The sequence below is a fragment of the Lepidochelys kempii genome, chromosome 1 (genome assembly GCF_965140285.1).
Source record: "Lepidochelys kempii isolate rLepKem1 chromosome 1, rLepKem1.hap1, whole genome shotgun sequence".
Lineage (NCBI taxonomy): Eukaryota > Metazoa > Chordata > Testudines > Cheloniidae > Lepidochelys > Lepidochelys kempii.
Genome location: NC_136380.1, coordinates 177,037,591 through 177,058,966, shown reverse-complemented (window position 1 = coordinate 177,058,966; position 21,376 = coordinate 177,037,591). Strand labels below are relative to the sequence as shown.

Genomic DNA, 21,376 nt, shown 5'->3' with positions numbered 1-21,376 from the left:
AAACAAAAAAACTTCAAATCCAGACTCCAGCGAGAAACTGCTGAATTGGAATTCATTTGCAAATTGGATACTATTAATTTAGGCTTAAATAGAGACTTGGAGTGGCTAAGTCATTATGCAAGGTAGCCTGTGTCCTCTTGTTTTTTCCTACCCAATCCCCCCCCAGATGTTCTGGTTTAACTTGGATTTAAACTTGGAGAGTGGTCAGTTTGGATGAGCTATTACCAGCAGGAGAGTGAGTGTGTGTGTGTATGGGGTGGGATGTGAGAAAACCTGGATTTGTGCAGGAAATAGCCCAACTTGATTGTCATGCACATTGTGTAAAGAGTTGTCACTTTGGATGGGCTATCACCAGCAGGAGAGTGAATGTGTGTGTGGGGGGGGGGGGGGGGAGGAGGGTGAGAAAACCTGGATTTGTGCTGGAAATGGCCCACCTGATGATCACTTTAGATAAGCTATTACCAGCAGGACAGTGGGGTGGGAGGAGGTATTGTTTCATATTCTCTGTGTATATATAAAGTCTGCTGCAGTTTCCACGGCATGCATCCGATGAAGTGAGCTGTAGCTCACGAAAGCTTATGCTCAAATAAATTGGTTAGTCTCTAAGGTGCCACAAGTACTCCTTTTCTTTTTGTGAATACAGACTAACACGGCTGTTACTCTGAAACCTGAAAGAACTGAGTGTATTTAAACCAAACAGACTAGAAAAGAAAGGGAAATAAGCCTAAGAAGCTGCCATTTTTCTTACTCTGACCAAGAAACAGAGGGTTGACTGAAAGAGAAAGGGAATTAAGTCACTAAATTATGTAACTTAACTGTTTTTATATTTTTCCTTGTCTTTTCTGCTTAGACTGAGAGGAAAAGACAAAAAAAAAAAAAGAGGTTATTTGATTACCAAAACCTGACATCCAAGCACCAGGAAAGGAGAGAAAGAGGAAGAGAGTGGGCTAACTAGACTATTTATACTAATTATGACTGGCTGTTTTTGAACTTCCTTCAGTACTGATAGGTGGAGACATAAGACACTAGCTTTAATGGAGAGTTCTTTGGAGGATGGGAGATGAAGACAACATACCACAAACACTGTGGAATGGAAATAAATTTCTTCAATAAAGCAAGCTTCAGCAAACACCCCGAGGTCAAATAAAACTATTATTTGCTTTTCCAAACATTACGTTCTCTAGCAGCTAAATAAAAATATTACAAAACCATTTTATGCAAAAAAAGTTTAACTTTAGCTTGACCTTCCATTTTAAGTAAACAAACCTTTCTAGCCAATAAGCTTGCCTCTGAACTCTGCAAGATGATAAGCAATACCTTAATTACATTTACATGACTTTGAAATTGTTCCAGACTGAAGTCAATTACTGCAAGGTCATAGAGTATGGAAAAAGTAAAATGAAGAGATACACACATGGGGCAGTTTACTCAAACAGGCTGTGGCAGTCTCTTCTCACCAATTATTTAGGGCCCATGATATCAACAAGCGCCTGCCTTTTCATCAATTACATGTAAGGAACAACGTTTTAAAAAGCTGAACTGTATAACACCATATTTCCAATTTTTAGATCGGATTCAAAAAGGGAGACACTGGACAATTAAAATTGCTTTTAATGCGTAACGACCAATGTAAGCAAGATGAATATTTTATAACGTTCTAATTGAGAGCACAGAGAATATTAAGAGCAAGATGATGTTGGTTGCCAAATGTGCTGTGATTGTTACCAACACCACATCACTATTTTCAGTTATATGAAATGGGAATGTTTTGCACTGATTTATTTCGTAATGTAGGCAGTAGGAAAAGGCACTGTATTACCTTCATGCCATTGTAGCTCATGGATCACATAAGTGGTGTTAGGTTTAGGAGTGAAATCCTATCAGAGGGAGTTTTACTATTGACTTTAATGGGGCCCAATATGTCACCCCTGAGGTTGAAGGAGAGAAAATATCCAGCACAGCCGTTGTCATTAAAATCTTTACTATTTTACCTAATTCAATTTACTACAGTATTTGTGCTATACTTACTATAGGAAATACCAAAATTACATACAAACAGCATCGTAAAGATTGTAACAGTGACCACTAAGTAGTATGAACAGAGTATGTTATTCTGTGGACCAGCAGAAGACTGATACCAAGTCCATCCCATTCCCAATCATATTTGCACTGAATAATGTGTTAGGTGTGATCAATAGCAATAAAATTACCTGAAATGTAGCACAATTACAATTTTTGTCTTTTATAAAAGCATTTTAAATTTTACAAAATGTGAGAATATAAAAATCTCAAGTATTGCATTTGAGATCTAGCAACCGCACATCAATTCCCTGAAGCTGACAATGGTTTTTAGTAATAAATTAGATGTCTCCATACAGCTTTAGTTTACTAGCCAAGCACTTTTACACAACTCTCAAGCCAACCTTCTGCAATTTAAGAATGATTTAGTACAAGTGAAGCAATGAGTATTATAAAATTTATGCTTGTTCACCTTCTCTCTCCCCACAGAGAAGGGCAAGATGCTTTTTCCATGTAAATATGTATGAGATCCAAATAATTTCAATAGATATTCCACGGAGAACAAGATGCTGAATACACCCATTTCAGCTCCATGTTACTGAATTAACTGCAAGATAATGATGCTGTCTTACCCCTCTTAAAAAAAGACAGTGAAAATATCTCCATGTTTTTCAACCAAAAGTCAAAGGAAAGAATTTCTCCCTCAAAAAAAACTGAAGGGGGTACCACAAATTCAGTTAAGATGAGGACACCTTGTATGTGATAAAGCAAAACTCATTTTACATATCAGTTATAAATGCCCCAAAGATACTCTGAACACAGTTCCACAAGATTAATAGAGATTGGTATGTATCAGTAATATTTTATTCACCCCCTTTCCTCCCACCTGAACGACAGTAAGAAAATTATACTAGTTTGTGGGATGCTAGAAACTAAAATTTTAGGAAATGGACTAATTTTGTAACAGATAGAGTCAGAGCATTAATGGATGTATACTGTGATTTAGTTTCCCTTTTTTGTACAGCCATAACTACCATAGCTGGAATTGAGGGAATGGAACCAGTTAAAAACTCAAAACTTTAAGTATTCATTTACTTTAAGCCAGGGTAGTCTTAATCAAACAGAGAAAGATATTTCATTGTATTATTTCCCTTTAAGAAATTATTAAAGCTACCAACAAGTTACCGTGACTCTCATTCATAGTCAATGATTTAATGTGGGGTGCTTATTTGTATAAAGCATGCTTTACATTGGTTTTGAAGCTACCCACATCTCATATCTTACAGCATAACCTGATCTCTGCGTGACTTTAAAGAAGGATAACCACTTTTCACTATGTATGAACTCTGAACATCAAAAATACTTTTATTGCCTCAACAATTTAATAGTTTTATATCAATAGTGATGTTACTTTCCTGACTTCAGAAAGTCATAAAGATGACAAGAAACAATCAGACTTATTGTACCATTCATTTTATTTTAGGCTCGTAAGCAGACTTATGACACAGTTGGGAAAGCGATCCACAGGAGCAGGCAATGTAATAGCAAAAAAAGAAAAAAAAAAAAGACGACAACACACACATGCTATCTATCTATATTCTGGTCAAGTAACAAAGTGGAGAGGTTTAGGGGAGTATTATGAAGTTAAGTGTGAAGTCAGAGACATTTTTAAATGTAGAGAACCTCCTTACATTCAGCTTAATTTGTGTCTGAAAGATTATTACTGAGACAATTAACCACTGGACAAATACATTTTTTAAAAAAAAAAGTGATGGTTGTGAAGAAAAATCATGCACCACATGTCGAAACAAAGTAACTCATATAAAAGATTTTATACAATGAACAAGCATTACAGCTCAAGATTTAAAATAAAACTTAAAAACAAATGTGCCCACACCCTGACCTATTTCAATTCAAGACACCTGCTTCAGAATCTCTGCAGTTTTTTTCTTGTTCTATAGTCAATGTTTATAACACTATAATAGCAGTTATACCTATTACAAAACACTTTACAGTTAAAACAAAGAACCACCAAGAAAGTACAATATTCAGCAACTGACATTTACTGCACTGGCCTTGGACTTCTAATCTTTACCAGACAGGCACACAATTCAATCCATCAGCTCATAAAGGTGTGCTTTCTTAACCTCTAAAACAGATGGGATTGGCTAGAAATGTCTGGCATGTCAAACTGCTAATCACTGTTGCCCTTTGCACAAAATAACCCACTTAAATTGAGGCATGGTTGCACTGTAACCGACATTAGTCTGTGGGAAACCCATTTAACTGTCACATACTCCTGCCACTCCTGCTCTCCCTTAATTAAGCCTAATGCCTTATGCTTTGACCTTTTGTTCTAGCCTATTAACCCTATCCAGTACAAGTTCACATATGTTAAACTAAAAACTTTGCTGTAAAATATTAAATGCCAAGCTACTGAAAGCATAAGGGTCATTTTTCTTAACCCGAAGGTTATAGACATCATATTATCAAATTCATTTAGCAGGCAAAATGGAAAATGGCAGTGATGTAAGGGTTAAATCCTAGAAGGTACTGCATAACCACTAACTAAAAACACTAACCCGCATTCACAGAAAAATACAGTTTCTTTTTCTTCTGTAATGAAGTATAGTATGCTCCCTAGAACAAAAAAGTGTCACTAAATCACTTTAAAATAAAAAATACTGCAATGTTTGCTCTCGCCCTCCATCCTTCCTCAAACTGCCCATTCTACGCATTTTTTTTTAAACTGCATAATCCACTCTGATGGTAAATTATTGTATGGATGATCACTGAAGCCTGTAAAACAAATCACTATTTTATTTTTAAGATGTCAATTTCTCCTCACTGACGGCAAATGTTCTGTCCGTCCTTGCTCACATTGGGTAATACTTTCCTCCTTCAATGGCCTCAGTGATATCTGTTGTACTACTTGCAGAGTAAGATACTACTCACCCCAACTGGTAGACTCTAGCCTTAAATGATTCACTTGCAATATCTTTAAGGTAGGGATTCTCAACCTTTTCCATGTCACATTCCTTGATGGTCTGTTGTGGGAAAGAGGATTGAGATGTATCTGGGGCTCACCCCTCTTTCAGCAATAGGGGAATAGACACCTTTCTTACTTAGTAGCATAACTTGTAGCCCACAGGTTGAGAGCTCTTGCTTTAAGGAATAAATCTGTTCTGGTATGCAGGATGATTGGTACTTCCCTACCACACGCAAATTACTTTTGCTTAAGAACTCAGAAGATCTTCTGGGAATTGCCCTAATGATCTAGAACTCTGATATCCAAAAAACCAATTCCAACGACAAGAACAAATGTCTGATTCTAATGCAAGAGGTAGTTTCAGGGCAGAATACAGCACAACCGTTTGTAACAACTTGTAATGCAAGCTTGTGCATTGAAATAGGCTGAATACAAAAACCATCCATAACAAGACTGTTTGTACCACAATACAGAATGTGGTCACCAACTCAAAATTTGTATTGGTCTGCATGGGCAGAGAAAAAGCAATTTTAAACATATCAGGATATATGCTGTGCATAAACAGGTAATAAATATTCCCTCAATTTTATCAAATAGCTACCTTTTTTTGACAAGTTGATATACTTAATGCACAACATTTATTTACAATTCAGACTTTTAGAACCCATGAAGGAAATATATTTTTGTGCTGCACAACCAACCACTTTCTTAAAAAAAAGAAAAGATAAGCACAGCTCTTTGAACAAAACCTTCAACCCACTTGTGATATATTCAAATACTCATTTCCACAAAAGCCACAGTTCTATTAAGCACAATACAGCATAAGGAACATCTGCTGTTGACAATAGTAATTCATAAATTTAAAGTGGCCACTTAAACCCATGTATTTTAATAGTAAATTTTATAACTCGGTGGTTCTGAGATCAGCAAAAGTCATAACTAACTTTTCAACAACCTTGTGTTGCCAAGATTACCAAGAAATACGAGAGCAAGTCAAGAGATCATCCTCTACACTCTTCTGAGTGGTTAAATGTAACAAACTAAAGAATCATGGACTGAGACCAGGTCCACACCAAAGAAGTCAGGTCAACCCAGCTATGTCTCTCAGAGGTGTGAAAAATCCACACTCCTGGGTGACAGTTAATCCAAACTAACCCCTGGTATAGACAGCGCTAGGTCTACCGAAGCATTCTTCTTAATCAAGCTATCACCACTCAGGCAGGTGGATTAACTAGTAACAGAAGAACCCCTCCTGTCGCTGTAGCGAGTGTCTACACTGAAGTGCTACAGCAGCAGTATTCTAAGCGAAGATATATCCTGACTGATAGCTACTGCAAAAATCAAAGATACTGAATGGATTCTGAAACTCAAGTATCTAAAGTTTAACAACATGATGCAGATTTTCTGGCGATTATCCTTGAATATACTGTGTAGGTGCAGATGTTCTCAAACTGTAGTGCATCCACTACTGGTAGTATGTGGGCTGCAGTCAGGTGGTACATGGATTGGTTTATCAGAATAAGAATCTATTATAACCACACTGATTACAATTATGAAGTTGATAAGCCAGGTACTTTTGAGTTTTCAGTGTGGTCTTAAAATCCGAGTACAGCTCTGTTACTGCTTCTTTTTTGTTTGTTGGTTTGACATTGACATTGTCCTTTCCAAGTAAACACTCCTAAGAGTACTAAATATAAAACAAACAGACTACCCTGCAACCACTCCCTGCCCAATCATTTCATTTTTCTTCATGCTCATTAATGGCCTTATTCTGCAAATACTGCTACTGAATTCAATACTCAAGTGGTTAAAGTTATTCACATGCTTAAGTGTTTTCAGCATTGGGCCATAAAGCAGGCAATCTTTGGAGAAGACTAAAGGGATGATTCCAATATACCAAAGGGAAACAGGATTTGAGAAATGGAGACAAAGTTAGCATATATCGACAAACTGATAGTGGCATTAAATGTCTGCAAACCATTTGCAATAAGTAGGATAATATTCATTAACCATTTTAAAATACCAGTCACTTCCCATATAAGCTCACCTGTCTCGTATTACATATATTATGGGTTGAGCTCATTTTATAGGAGGTTAAAAAAATCATTTTTTAATTTGTATTTTATTTCCCCTCTCAGTCTTATAATGTGAGAAAACAGGATCCCTCCCTATCCAAGAATGACCTCCCAAACAAGTCTGGAAGATCTTAGGGCCCACTAGCCAGTTCCACACCAAAAAAATGCAACATCCAAAATGTATTATTTCTGCCTCTTGGGTATACATTGTATAAAAACTTCTCCATTTCTTGCTTTGGCGAGTTTTAACTTCAAAAAATAGATAGAATTATACAGAACATTTTAAGATTAAAAGTATATGGTAGAGAGTCAGCCAACGGACACTTTTTTTTTTTAATTAAATAATGATACTGTCAAGATAAAAAGAAAAGGAGGACTTGCGGCACCTTAGAGACTAACAAATTTATTTGAGCATAAGCTTTCGTGAACTACACCTCACTTCATCGGATGTCAAAGATAGTTAACCCAAAGAAAAGATTTACCTTCAGAATGTTCCAACCCGGAAAGCCTATCCTTCAGGAGCCCAAGGGTACATTAGTTCTCCTGAACAATTCCATGCTCGATCTGAAGACAAAAAAAACCACACACACACACACGAGTATCTGCACAACAGTCTATCACAGCACCCAGGGATTGGTTTACTGTTAGGAAAGTTAACACGCTTCACTGAGTGTGTTAGATTTACACGTAATGCATGGTTTATGTCAGCAAAATAAACATAACTTTGAACTCCAGAAAGTAAGACCTCCCAGACAGGACCATTTTTGAAGTAAATACAGAAAAATGTATTACCCCACTACCCAGACAGTGTTTCTTCAACATAAAAACTATAATATCTATGTAAAACAGTGAACTTTGGATTCAGAGACAATAGCTCTTTGATTTTTTTTTTAAACTTGGACTTGCTATACTAGGATTATGACTTAACACTTATTTCATATGCACAAATAACCAGGGGTCATGTTTTCTAAAAGTGCCCTTATTAAAATGAATATAGCAACAAGGAAAATATCAGTCCATAGCAGAACCTTTTACTTTATATAACGTATTGCATGTCCCAAAACATTCTAAAGACCAGGCAAAAAACCACCACACACAAAAGACTTTTAGTTTGGAGAAATTTGTTGACTTAAAACAAATCCACGGGCATGAAAAGCTGTGAGATCACGATCCACCTCAAGCACTTTTGTAACTACTTCCCTCACTACCATTCCTTAAATGGACACATGATAAAACCCTCAAGTTTAGAGGTGGACCAAACCAGGTTTGGGGTTTTTTAATAAAGAACTTCTATAGTGCTTGTCACTAGAGCAACTAAGAATTTTGATTAAAAAGTGATACACATTATAGGTAATTTTAAATCTGCTGCTCCCACAACTATCACTACCAACATGCCTTAATAGACCAAAAGGGCTCTGTGTGCATCTTCTGTTTTAATCAATTTTAACTACTACTCTGAGATTACCTTTAAAAGCCATAGGAACTGGTTATCACCTACACCTTCAATGCACCCTGAAGCGAACAAGTAGCTAGTGTAGAAACCAGAGCATCTGTGCTGTGTGTACACAGTAGTTCCTTCTATTGCAGTGACACCCAGCTGTAATGTCCACCAACAGAAGCATGCTTCCAGATGAACTTCCAAGGAATTCTAAAGATGGCTGTAACAGTGCTATCTAACCAGGAGCAATAAAGTTGCAGATAGATGCCACAAGGGTCATCGACCAAGAGAAGAGCAGTCAAAGCATCCAGCTACAAATAAACTGGATGCCCTCTGGACCACTGCTACCACCCAAATCCATAGGGAATGATGGATCTATTAGGACCACCATACTGTAAATCTTTTGGGCAAAAGCAGGTAATATTTTTCCATGCTTCTCCAAATAAACAAAAAGTTATTTGGCCTCGCTAAACAGAAGAGAGTCTCCATTTTTTGTTTTCATTAGGAAGAGAGATTAGGCTATCATTGGAGTCACAATAAAAAAATTAATAAGTAAATGGTGGGTTTAGCCTATGCTGCCAAAAAGCATTAAAAAACAGGGGTTCTGAGTCTTTTTCACTTCATTTTAACTTAAAAGTGCAAGGAGGACAGACAAGTGAGTACAAATTTGATCAAATACTAATTCTTATTAATGTAGTCACAGTAACAACATCCACCTTTCTCACAGACTATTATGACTCACAAATTGAGGAAAGGGGGTAAGACAGGAGGCGGAAGCAATGCTTCTTTAGAGGACGTTTGTCTTTTGAGACCATCTTAGCGCTCAGCAAGGTGTTTTCTTGAATAGTTTTTTTTCTTTATTGTAAATCTGAGCAGTCTTCTTCTGTATTGCCATCACCATCACATCAAAAGTTTCTTGTATACCAAAATAAAACAAAACTAGCAAAAGAAGCTAAGCTTTCTATGTAACTGCAAACCGTTTTGATGCCGTAACATACTGCTGGCTTCAAGAAAAGCCAGTGGCTAAGGATTGTGCTGTATTTTTTTCAAGGATGTACAAGAGGCTTCAAGTTTACAAAAGTTTAGAGAGAAGAGCACAAGCAATTCCATTTTGATACTTCTGGAAAGATGGAAGAAATTCCTACACTTGCCAAAATTCTGTTAAAAGCTTTAGGAAGAACAACTCCTTGAATTGGAAGATGGGTTGTGTATAGTTTCTGCAGGAATACTAAGTTTGACAGTTTTAAAATTACAGGCGGTCGAAAAGAAAAAATGAAAGATCTGAATATGGCAACCACTTGGGAGAACACAGATAGAAATGCATTTCTATCTCTGTGAGAATCGGAGCCCACTTCATCCACAAAAGAAGTTCATTTCAATTATTTCTTCAGCTCTGAAATTAAAAAGGGTAGTAGCCACAAACCTTAACATAGACATTGAAAAACAGACAATACGGAACATTAGTACCAATCAGTTGTCAAAGGAAACTGAAGTACTATGTGCTTCCTATGGGCCAGACACTTTTACACAAAAATCCAATAAGATATTTTGTGGAACCTTCCAAATCTTCCTTTATTTGTTTCATGTAATCCTTGCCAAAAAACCAAACAAATACACACACCCCCACACACAAAGCAAAGCACTTGCTTATAAAATGCATTTATCTCACTTAATTTCACTCCTGCTCAAACTAGATATGTTTAAGGAAAACTAGGCTACAGTACTTCACACAAGGAAAGATTGTGTGTGTGCGCGCGCGTGTTCAGGAAGATCAACTTCAAAGAACTGATCTCCGACAGAAGACAGGCATTCTTCCAAACAGGCGGCAGCTTCTGGCTTTATTCTGATTATGTCTAGAACAAAAACTTTCCTTTTTCCTCTGTTGTAGACACAGACACATTTAGAAATAAAATATACATATAAAAATTGAGAACATGTTGTCTTTCTCAAGGTCACACTAATTAAATAACACCCTCCTTATAAAAGAAATAGGTTGGAATGTAAATTGTTGCTGGGACCTAACGGAAGACAAGGTTTCTTTCTTTCTTTGGCCAGAGGCAAGACAGAACCTCTTTCTCCTTCCTAGTTTGCGATGTTTACAAATCCTTAGCTTGCATCCTACTTCCTTAACCCGGAAGCCTAGATGCCTGGTACCCAAAAGAGGGGCAACAAAACACCAAATCATATCATTCTCTCAAATTTCCTGGAATCCAAGTACCATAGTTCTGTCCACATTTCTGTGGGGATTCCCATAAATAAATACATCTCTACCAACGACATTCCTTTGAAATTTCAGTTGCTATATTCAGTTTCTTCCTGTAGCAAGGACCTTCTTACATATGAGAATATAAGGAAGGACTATTTCCTTCTCACATATAACGCAGACTCCCCATCTCAAGATGTTCTTCTCAAATTCAGTATTTTCAAACAGAACAAAATGTCCTTCAACAACAAATAAACTAAGGGAATATCAAGTAATCATTAAATGTGCGTTACGTACAATAAAAAAGTTTCTGAAACTAAGTCTTAATTTGGCCTTAAATTTTTGGTTTTTAAAACCAAAAGCTTCATATTACCCTAAATATTTCATACACTGGCCTCAAACTTTGTGTTTGTTTTTCCCTTCTTGATTAAAGTTTTCCTATCTGTTTAGTTATTCTGGTTGGTTTATATTCTATCCCTCCTGTTCAAATTTCACACTATACCTGTTCTCTTAGAAACTAGTAGAGGTAATTTTTCCACTCATCTATAACTCCCTATTAAACCCACAGTCATTAATGATTAATTTATATTTAGACACTTGGTCTCAGGATTGTAAAATATTAGTGGTTGATAGGGTTACAACCTGGCCCAGTACCTCTCTGTATTATCAGTCAGTTGCAAGTGGCCTCTCGCATGCTTCTAGGTCAACTGGAGCTGGCCAAAGTCTGATCAACATTCCCAGCTTTGGGTCTGTAAGGCACAGCCCCAGGCTCACAGCTGATCTGATGCCCTTCCTTGAAACATGGAACTCCACAGTCCAGCCATCCTAGACTCCAAAACCAGTGTCTCACAGCTCTCAAGCCCCCCAGTTGCTTACACACACTCCCCCAGAGCTCCACTCAGGCTAGGGCTTTCAGGGCTTCTACTCTAACTCATTTGGGAACAATGTGGGAGGACAGCATGGAACACAGGCTTAGCAAAAGGACTATCTTAACCACCATAACTTCACTGTTAAAGCACTTGAGATTTACAGATTTTTGAAAACAATCAAAGGTCCTGAGCTGCACTTTCCCCATGTCTGGTCTCGCCCCTTCTGTGAGGCAGAGGTCTATGAGCATTTCAGCATCTCTTGCCCTCTATCTAATATGTCCTTATTACACATGGCAATGGTCAGCCCACCTGGACAGAGCAGTACTCTGCTTTTAAAGTCTCTTGTCTCCTTATGTGTGCAACTGGAATACTTCAGCCTCCCCAGCCAGCTGTAGAAAAATAACTGTTCCATAGGGGTAGGTCAGTAGTTCAAAGTCAACAGCCTCAGAGCGTAATCCTGATGACTTCCCAGTGATAGTCCTTCAGTGAGGAGTCAAGCACCTACAGAAGAACACCCATACTGTTCAGACTAATGGTTCATTTAGCCCAGTATCTTGTCTTCTAATAATAGCCAAAGCCAAGTGCTTCAGAGGGAATGGACAGAACAGACAACCATCAAATAGTCCATCCCCCGTCATCCACTCCCTGCTTCTGCAGTCAGAGGCTAGGGTCACCCAGAGAATGGGGCTGCATCCCTGACCATCTTGGCTAATAAACAGCCACTGATGGACCTGTCCTCCACGAACTTACCTAATTCTTTTTTGAACCCAGTTATAATATTGGCCTTCACATCTCCTGGCAACGAGTTCAACAGGTTGACTGTATGTCGTATGACAAAGTACCTTCTTTTCTTTGTTTTAATCCTGATGCCTATTAATTTCCTTGGATGAACCAAGGTTCTTGTATTATGTGAAGAGGTAAAGAACACTTCCTTATTTACTGTCTTTACACCAGTCATGATTTTATAGACCTCTATCATATTCCCCCTTACCGGTCTCTTTTCTGAGCTGAAAAGCCCCAGTCTTTTTAATCTGTCCTCAAATGGAAGTAGTTCTATACCCCCTAATCATTTTTGTTGCCTTTCTCCATACTTTCCCCACCAACACTTCCAATATAGTTTATTTGAGATTGGAGCAACCACAACTGCATGTTTCCTGGGCAGGGCTACTATGCAGTTCCATAGGCTTGCTTGGGGAAAAATTTAGACATATGTTCATATACATATGAATACAAATGGAGCTCAAACTATGAAGATTCCACAACCTCCCTATGAAATTTATTCTAGTGCATAACCACTCTGGCAGTTAGACAGCTTTTTCTAATGTCCAACATAAACCATCCTTGCCGCAATTGAAGACCTTTGCTTCTTCTCCTACCCTCAGAGGTTAAGGAGAACAGTTTTTCCTCCCTCCTTCTTGTAACAGTTTTCAAGTACATAAAAGGTTATGTCCCCTCTCGGTCTTCTCTTGTCCAGAAGAAACAAACCCTTTTTTTTCCCTCCAATCTTCTCTCATAGGACACGTTTTCTAGACCTTTAATCATTTGTGTTACTATTCTCTGGACTTTCTTCAATTTGTCCACATCCTTCCTAAAATGTGGCACTCAAAACTGGACACAATACTCCAGCTGAGGCCTCATCAGCACAGAGTAGAGCAGAAGAATTACTTCCCGTGTCTTGCTTACAACATTCCTGCTAATACATCCGAGAATTATGTTTGCTTTTTTTGCAACAGTGTTACGCTATTGACTCTCAGGTAGCTTGTGATCCACTGTAACCCCCAGATCCCTTTCTGCAGTGCTCCTTCCTAGGTAGTCATTTCCCATTTTGTATGCGTGCAACTGACTGTTCCTTCTTAAGTGGAGTACTTTGCATTTGTTCTTATTGAATTTCGTCCTATTTACACCAGATCATTTCTCCAGATCATTTTAAAGTTTAATCCGATCCTCCAAAGATTTTCAACCCCTCCCAGTTTCGTATGCTCTACAAACTTTATACGCGTACTCTCTCTGCCATTATCTAAATCACTGATGAAGGTATTTAACAGAACCAGATGCAGAACGGATTCCTGCAGGACCCCACTCAGTATGCCCTTCCAGCATGACTGTGAACCACTGGTAACTACTCTCTGGGGATGATTTTCCAACCAAGCTATGCACCCACCTTACAGTTGCTCCATTTAGGTTGTTTATGAGAAGGTCACGCAAGACAGTATTAATGTTGGCCTGGTATTAAAATTTCTAGAAGCCTTCTTTTGTCAGACTACATTACTTATGCAAAAAGAGAACAAATTTTCTCTGCAAGGACAATATGATAAGCCATTATCTAGCAGGCATGTGTCTTTGTTTTAACAGATCCCATATTAAGCAGAAACTAAAGGGAAATAAGATCAGTATTTCTGTTCACTCAGGTTTGAACTCTGATGACCTTTAGTAAACCTCTCTTGTTTTAAATCAATTTTTGCCTTGGTGTCATTTGAAGAATGATAGATACAACATATAACAGTCAACATCTAAATAAGTCATTCAAGCTAACTAAATGAAGACACTCATCACCAATACTTCTTTACCTAGTACTGTTTTTAGTACCATAATAAATCAAATCTGTTTCTCTCCAAATGTTGATTTTTTTTTAAAAAAGTCACCTTCAACCAAAAAAGAAAAAAACCCACAGAAATTTCCCTCTGAAAACATTGTATGTGTCATAATTATACGTAACCCTTCAGACAACTAGAAAAGTAATTCGCCTGGGTTTGCCAGTTTAATTATATTGTGCATTTGACTTCACTTTGTATTTAGTGCACTCATGCTCTAAAACAACATGTACCAGGGGATCTCGCCCTCATTAGATAATGATAATAATAAAGGATTGCAGGCCAGTCCAAGAGAAAGGCAGGAGTTCCCATTCACTATTGAATGCCTGTTCACTGTTTATCTCTTGCACAACCAAAACTTGCACACAAGTATGTGTGCTGAACTTATAGTCAAGCGCTCCTGTCAGTTAAATGTCAATTTCAATTCTGTCTCTCAGGCTGTACAAGAGAATGCTGAGAAGTTAACAAGAAGTTTGAGAGCACAGCAATGGGCCAGACAGCGAACTCTTGTATTTGCTTTGAATTTAGGTGTCCTGCATGAGAGCTCACTGCGTGAGATGTCAACTCTAGTTCTGGCAAATTTGCAGTTTTAATAAGTTTGTAAAATTCACTTTACAGCAAGTTTTCCCTTGAATGCCATTAAATCAGATGATTAACCACAAAACATTCTCACCTCTGACAACTTTTGTTTGTGAGATGGCTTACTGATGTGTCACATTCCAGTCTCTAGTCCAACAACCATTTAAGACAGCAATTGACTGGAGCACATTTTAAAAAAAAGTGGGCTTTGTGTCATAAATTCAAGGACAGATCACTCCCTTTTCAGAAGTGACTGCATTTTTCCTTACCAAGTTCTGTGTGCTGTATTACAATTCTTTGCGAACAAACTCAATAAATGTATATATCTGATAGAATTTAACTGAGTCATGGCAGTATAAATTAACTGGCCAGTGTGTCATCAACTGAATACAGCACCCAAATACCCACAAAATATTCCCAGAATCAAACAATTCAAATAGAACTTTCTTTTGCAGAAGGTATCTTGCCACAAGAAGAGTGAAAGGAGTAATAAGTAGAACGAGTTAACTGCATACCAGCTGCCCTAACGCTGAATCATTCCCTAAGTCAGAAACTCCACAGTTCTTAGAACATCATCTCCATGTGTCGAGGATTTCCAGTACCACCCTGGTGCTTTCAGTTAAAAAAGAATAATAATAAATAATAATAATAATAATGCATACCACCACACTCAAGGGAGACAAAGAGTACCCCACACAGCCACACAACATAGTACAGGTTTCAGAGTAGCAGCCCTGTTAGTCTGTATTTGCAAAAAGAAAAGGAGGACTTGTGGCACCTTAGAAACTAACACATTTATTTGAGCATAAGCTTTCGTGAGCTATGAAAGCTTATGCTCAAATAAATATGTCAGTCTCTAAGGTGCCACAAGTCCTCCTTTTCTTTTTGCAACATAGTATAGTGCACATCAGGGAAGTCTGATTGTCTAATTTATTATCTAATTTATTTGTCTAATTTATTATCCTATGACCCAAAAGTACATTTCTGTACGTTTCAGTTTTGTTACTATTTGAGAGAAGTAAGGAAAACCCTCAATCACTATAATTTTGTAGGGGACAAAAGGCAACCTTGAAGGGCTTTGGGGACACCAAATATGTGACAAGTCCTGAAATACAAACCTTCAGCTTAAAAAGCAAAGAGATGCCCCCAGGGGCTGCACGTTATGGAAGGTAAATGGTGAGAAGGCAGCTTTTTGCGCCGGGGGTGGGAGAAGAGTTGTGTATCATACACAGCAGATGGGGTCGGTGGGGAGGGGCGGCGGGAATCCCTAACCCACAGTAAACTGTGGGCGCCTTTGGAAGGGGCGGGGAGAGGGAAATGAACAACAAGAGGGGCAAGCAGAAGGAAGCATGGCCTTGCCTACTGCCGTGCAAGCAGCAAGAGGCGGCGATGGAGGGGGGGAGAGACAGCGGGGTTGGGGGACCTGGTCTAACGCTTCTAGATCCCAGGGCTTGTTTCCCCGCCCCGCAGCCACGCAGCCCCGGGTTGCTGCTGGACGTGCAGCCCCCGCGCACGGAGTTCGCGCTGCCGGAGCCCTGCACCCTGGCAGAGGCCGGAGGGGGGGGGAAAGGGGGGAGGGAGGTTGCAGGAAAAAGCGGGGCGGCGGCGGCCACAAACTTTGCCACGCTCCCAGCTACGCCCAAAGCCGCAATTTTGGGCCAAACTTTTCGCTTTCCTCACGCGCCCGAGGCTTGGGCAGGCAGCTAGAAAGGGGGGGGGGGGGAAGGAAGGTGTCACCGGAAACAATCCCTCCCCGCCCAGCCAGCAGCAGCGCCCGCTCCGCGGCCACCCCGGCATTGTTCCCAGCCGCCTCCCTCCCCGCGCGGCGGGGCCACCCCCAGCCCCGGGCCAGCCCCCCCCCCCCCCCCGCGGGCCGGTGCCGACACTCACCCCTGCCGCCAGCCCGGCGCCCCTCCGGCCCGCAGGCGCCTTGCGCGTCCCTCTGGCGCCCGCGGAGCCGCGTTCGCTGGGGCCGGGCTCCGGGGAGCGTTTCCAGGGCAGAGGGCTGCTGGGTGGGGGCCGGGGGCGAGCCTCCTCCCTGGGCTGCACGGCAAGCGGGGCAGCCTCCCCTGCCAGGCAGCGCGCATCCACACACACAGCTCGCTGCCCGCCCTCCGCCCTGGCTCGCTCTGCTGCAATGGCTGGGAGGCTGACTTTCATCCTCCCCTCCCTCTCCACCCAGCTGAGCGCAGCCCAGTCCCTCCCCTCTCCATGCCGCTCAGCTCCTCTGCCAAGTTTCTGCTTAACCCTTTCCTGGCCCCTCCCGCCACCGCGAGGGAGGGGCGGAGACAGGGAACTTCCCCTGCCTCCTGCTCAGCAGGGCTGCCGCGCAAGCTGGCTCTGTTTGCGTAAGGGAGATGATAGGACACGGTGGTAAATGGCTCCCAGGGAATAAATCTTGCCTGAAATCGAGCATCCAAAGAGAGGAAAGGCGTCCCTGGGAGTGAGACTGGAAAGGGCCAGTCCTGCCAACCCCCAGCACTCCAAAATCATGGAGCCAGGGCCCCCAAACCCCCTCAGATTGGTTAAAACAAATGAGTTTGTAGAAAATAATAAACTTGGGGTTCTTTCTCGTTGCCTTCTTGGTTTTGAGACTTTGGGGTTCCCCAATCACATGGCTTCAGAAGCTGGGATTGAAGGAAAGAAAACAAATATGGTGAGTTGCTCTATAAATTCTCCAGAGTTGACAATAGTGATGAAGGGAGCGCAGGAGATTAGAACTGCGTCCTTCCTTTCCCAAGTCCTGCCCACTGAACCAGCATTTTCACTGCTAGACGAAACTCTTGTTATTGGCCTTGAATCTTTGCCTTTAGTTCAAATATTTCAGTGAAGGGGTACTGTGGTAGTAACGCTCATCGCTAAGGTTGAGCAAAGCTTTGTGTTTAACTTATTCAGGGCTACCAAATATTTTGCGAAGTGCTGTCCAAACCTATGTGAAGAAGACACTTTCCCTGCCCCCCAAGGAATTACAATCTAATGTCTAATTTCTCTTGCTACAGGTATTCTAGTGCCGTTCTTGGAAAAAAGTTGAAGATAGATATGGGATATGCTGCTGCTTTATTTGTTTTATATATGTGCAAAACCACAAAATGTCTGACCTTGGTCACATCCTATCTATACAAACAGAGTGCTTGTGCTTAGAGTCTGCAAACATAACAAATGGGTTTATAAGTACTTTGCAGCACACTTTAAGATTTTTATGCACACAGCAAAAAACATGGTAATCCTTGCCTTTTCTAAATCAACACAATGTTTGCCTTTTTAAAAACAAAGTATTGAAGGAGGAAAGAAAACAATACATTCACAACTACATACAAGCAAATAACCATCAAAAACACAGGCAAACATTCTAGAGATAAAACAGACCCAAAATACACATTTAAACAAAAACCACAAAGAAACTAACAAATGACTATATTCAAACTTTTTTTTAAATAAACAGACATATCTAATAATATAACTATACAAATAGCATCTGGATTCCAGTTTAAAAAACAAAAGAGAGAGGGGCACATGGCTAAAGCCAAATATTTCAATCTACAGACTAATGAATGAAACAGGATGTTGAAATATTAAGCAAAATCTCTTGCACTTTGGAATGTAGGAATTGTGTACTAGCAGAACTAATAATGTATTAATTGACCTATTTTTTTAAGCCAATGAGAGATTTGGCGAACTTCCTCATCTTGTGTTTTTAACCACATTTTTTAAGAGGCACCAGTATTTTCTAAAGCATCATTGCATTTGCACATCAGAATGCCGGTAAAATCAGTCTCTGTATTATGAAGCATAAACTAATGTTATGGCTTGATCTTGCCTAACATTGCAAGAGAGTTTTGCCACTAATTTCCATGGGTGCAGGCCCTTTGTGATTTTAAAGAAATTCTCTTTAATTTTTAATTTCTTTAAAATTCTTTATCTGAAAAATGCTTCAGTGCTAAGCAGTTGGACTAACCAGAGGAAAGGGAATTTTCTCATTACTGCAGCAATTTACCAGCTATTTCAATCAAGTATGTCTGTAGTAGCTACCTTTTCATTCTTAACCTTAGGGAATGTCTTGCATAGAGAAGGAACCTACAAAATGAGGAACTGTGAACAAGCAATAGTAAGAATGCTTATCTGAAATATTCTGTAATAGGACTTTTAGCAAAATATAAAATGAACAGGGCTTGGAAAGCATCTTTTTATGTGGCGCAGTCAGCAGAGATTGTATTAAGTAGTGTTGTCATTTACAAACCAGTTTATTTTGAGTATTTTAAATCGTATTTATACAGGGCTAGATTCTGACACCCTTACTCACACTGAGTTCTCATTGGGCAGTTCAAATGACGCTGCCAAATAAGGTACTACGCCATATGCATAAAGGTGGAAGAATCTAGCCCATAATGAAAAAATGAATCAGTCTGCCAGATTTTATCAAGCTATTTGTATATATTTATTGGTTCTTTCTATAGCTTGTCTTCAACTAAAGTCAAATACGTGTTCATTTCCCCAACATAGACAGTGTACATGTGTGCATGTGTGATGTACACACGCAGTAGATAATCTAAATACATTTTTTTCATTACAGACAATGTGAAGGATAGAGGGCTACTTTTTCAATTATTGCTTTAAGGGGCTTCTTCATTGTCAAATCATCTACAAGTCCAAGACTTTTTATGACAGCTAGAAAGCAGACTATTTTTGAATTGCTCTTGAAAGACATATATATTTACAGAAGTTACTGTTGAATTGCTTCCCAGAATTACAAGCACTTACTGGAAAGTTGTTGGTACTGTGCTTAACATTTGTGAAGTGTAAACTCATATTTGCCAAAGCCAGTGAGCCATTTCTACTTACATATTACATTTCTCACCAGAAATTTCAAAATAGATCAAAAGCAAACATGCCTCTGTATTACTAACCCCTTGAAAATCAAAATGTAATTGCATTTTTTACATTCTTGAAGTACAAATTTGATCTTTCTATTTAGCTATGTGAAAACAGTTTAAAAATTGTTGACTTATACATAACTTTCTATTTGATCACCTTTATGCTTAGGAAAATTACTTCCATAAATGGTTAACAAATCTACAATACAATTCCAACTAGAAAAAGATTATCTGTCTGATGTTGAAATAAAATACATAAATGGATAACATCTTTTCCCACATGGACCGTATATTTGTAAAAGCAATCTTACAAAACTTCCAAACTCCCATGAGCTTCAACTGGAGCAGGATTAGGCTAGCCTAGCTTTAAACTGTGCTTGTGGCATGCGTGAGAAGTTAGATGGCTTCACAGAAATATATTTACACAGAAATTCTTATTCTAAAATAGTTTGTTAGGTTCATGGACAAATGATTAAATTCTATTCTTGATTCAGCCCAGTTCAATTCATACAATATGTCAGATTATCCACTTTTGGGAAGGTCCCTTAGAAAATCAGATCACCCAATACTGCAGCCTGTACACAGGTGAAAATCACACTGACACATCTTATATATTGTATTATAATATTATATTATATTGTATTGTATTAGGTATTGTTTCATGATTTCTGTGTGTATATAAAGTCTGCTGCAGTTTCCACGGTAAACATCTGATGAAGTGAGCTGTAGCTCACGAAAGCTCATGCTCAAATAAATTGGTTAGTCTCTAAGGTGCCACAAGTACTCCTTTTCTTTTTGCGAATACAGACTAACACGGCTGTTCCTCTGAAACCTATCTTATATATTGGATCACTGACTTAATGAGAGTTTTGCCTAAATAATAATACATAATAATAATAACAACACATGACGCTTATCTAGTGCTCGTCATCCGTATATCTCAAATAAGGAGATCAGAATCTATCTTCTAATCAGTAGTAATATCTATAATTAACTTAAATCTGTGGGAATTGCCCTGGTGTAACTGGGGGCTGAATTTGGTTCAGAGAGATAATTTCTGTGTAGACATACCATTGTTCATACACTGCCTTGTGCATGTGAGTAGTAAGTCTATAATAATTGCAAATGAAAGGTAATTGGATCTTTATATAAGGGTATTTGCAAAGGGGAGTCATCAAACCTAAGTAAAAAAATATCAAAAGTGTGTGCCATTATAGACTACTTCAAAAAATGAACTTCAAAATGTCTTCAAAAAGTGAACCAAGTTATATTTCCGAAAAATTATAAAACTCTTTGTGTATTTACAGAAGTTCTGTGAATTCTTTTAACATTCGTATTGGCATTGCTTTTCAGACCAAATCCTTTTTACAAACATTATCTAGAAAAGTCATTCCACGAGAGGTACCCTCAGCACCTCAAGTCCCTGCCAATATTTACTCTCTTCTTTCTTCTTTCTTTTGTTTTCATAGTCTTCCATGTTTCTGGAATTTCTCTTTCAGCTGGATGGGCTATTCTAAAAATATATTTCTCACTATTTCATTATCAGAAATCTCTGGATGATTAAAAAGTAGACTTCATATCATGACTCTTTGATCTAAGAGTAATAACCCAAGGACCTAAATGTTATAGCCTTTTCAATTACAAAAACATGTGAAGCCAGCTGTACCCTATAAACTCATGGAGGCATCATATGCCTTGCAACATGTGGTTGGTTTTGTCCATGCCTGTATCTGTTTTGATTC

General features: G+C 39.0%; 1 protein-coding gene across 4 annotated transcripts in view; it reads right to left on the bottom strand.

Annotated features, from left to right (window-relative positions):
* The window catches only part of NRIP1 (nuclear receptor interacting protein 1), a 92,820-nt gene extending 75,891 nt beyond the window's left edge, over positions 1-16,929 (bottom strand). For all 4 annotated transcript variants that reach the window (XM_073303711.1, XM_073303718.1, XM_073303702.1 and 1 more), the window contains exon 1: positions 16,654-16,929. The gene's annotated coding sequence lies outside the window, so the exon portion shown is untranslated. The remainder of the gene's footprint in view (positions 1-16,653) is intronic.
* Positions 16,930-21,376: the final 4,447 nt, after the last annotated feature.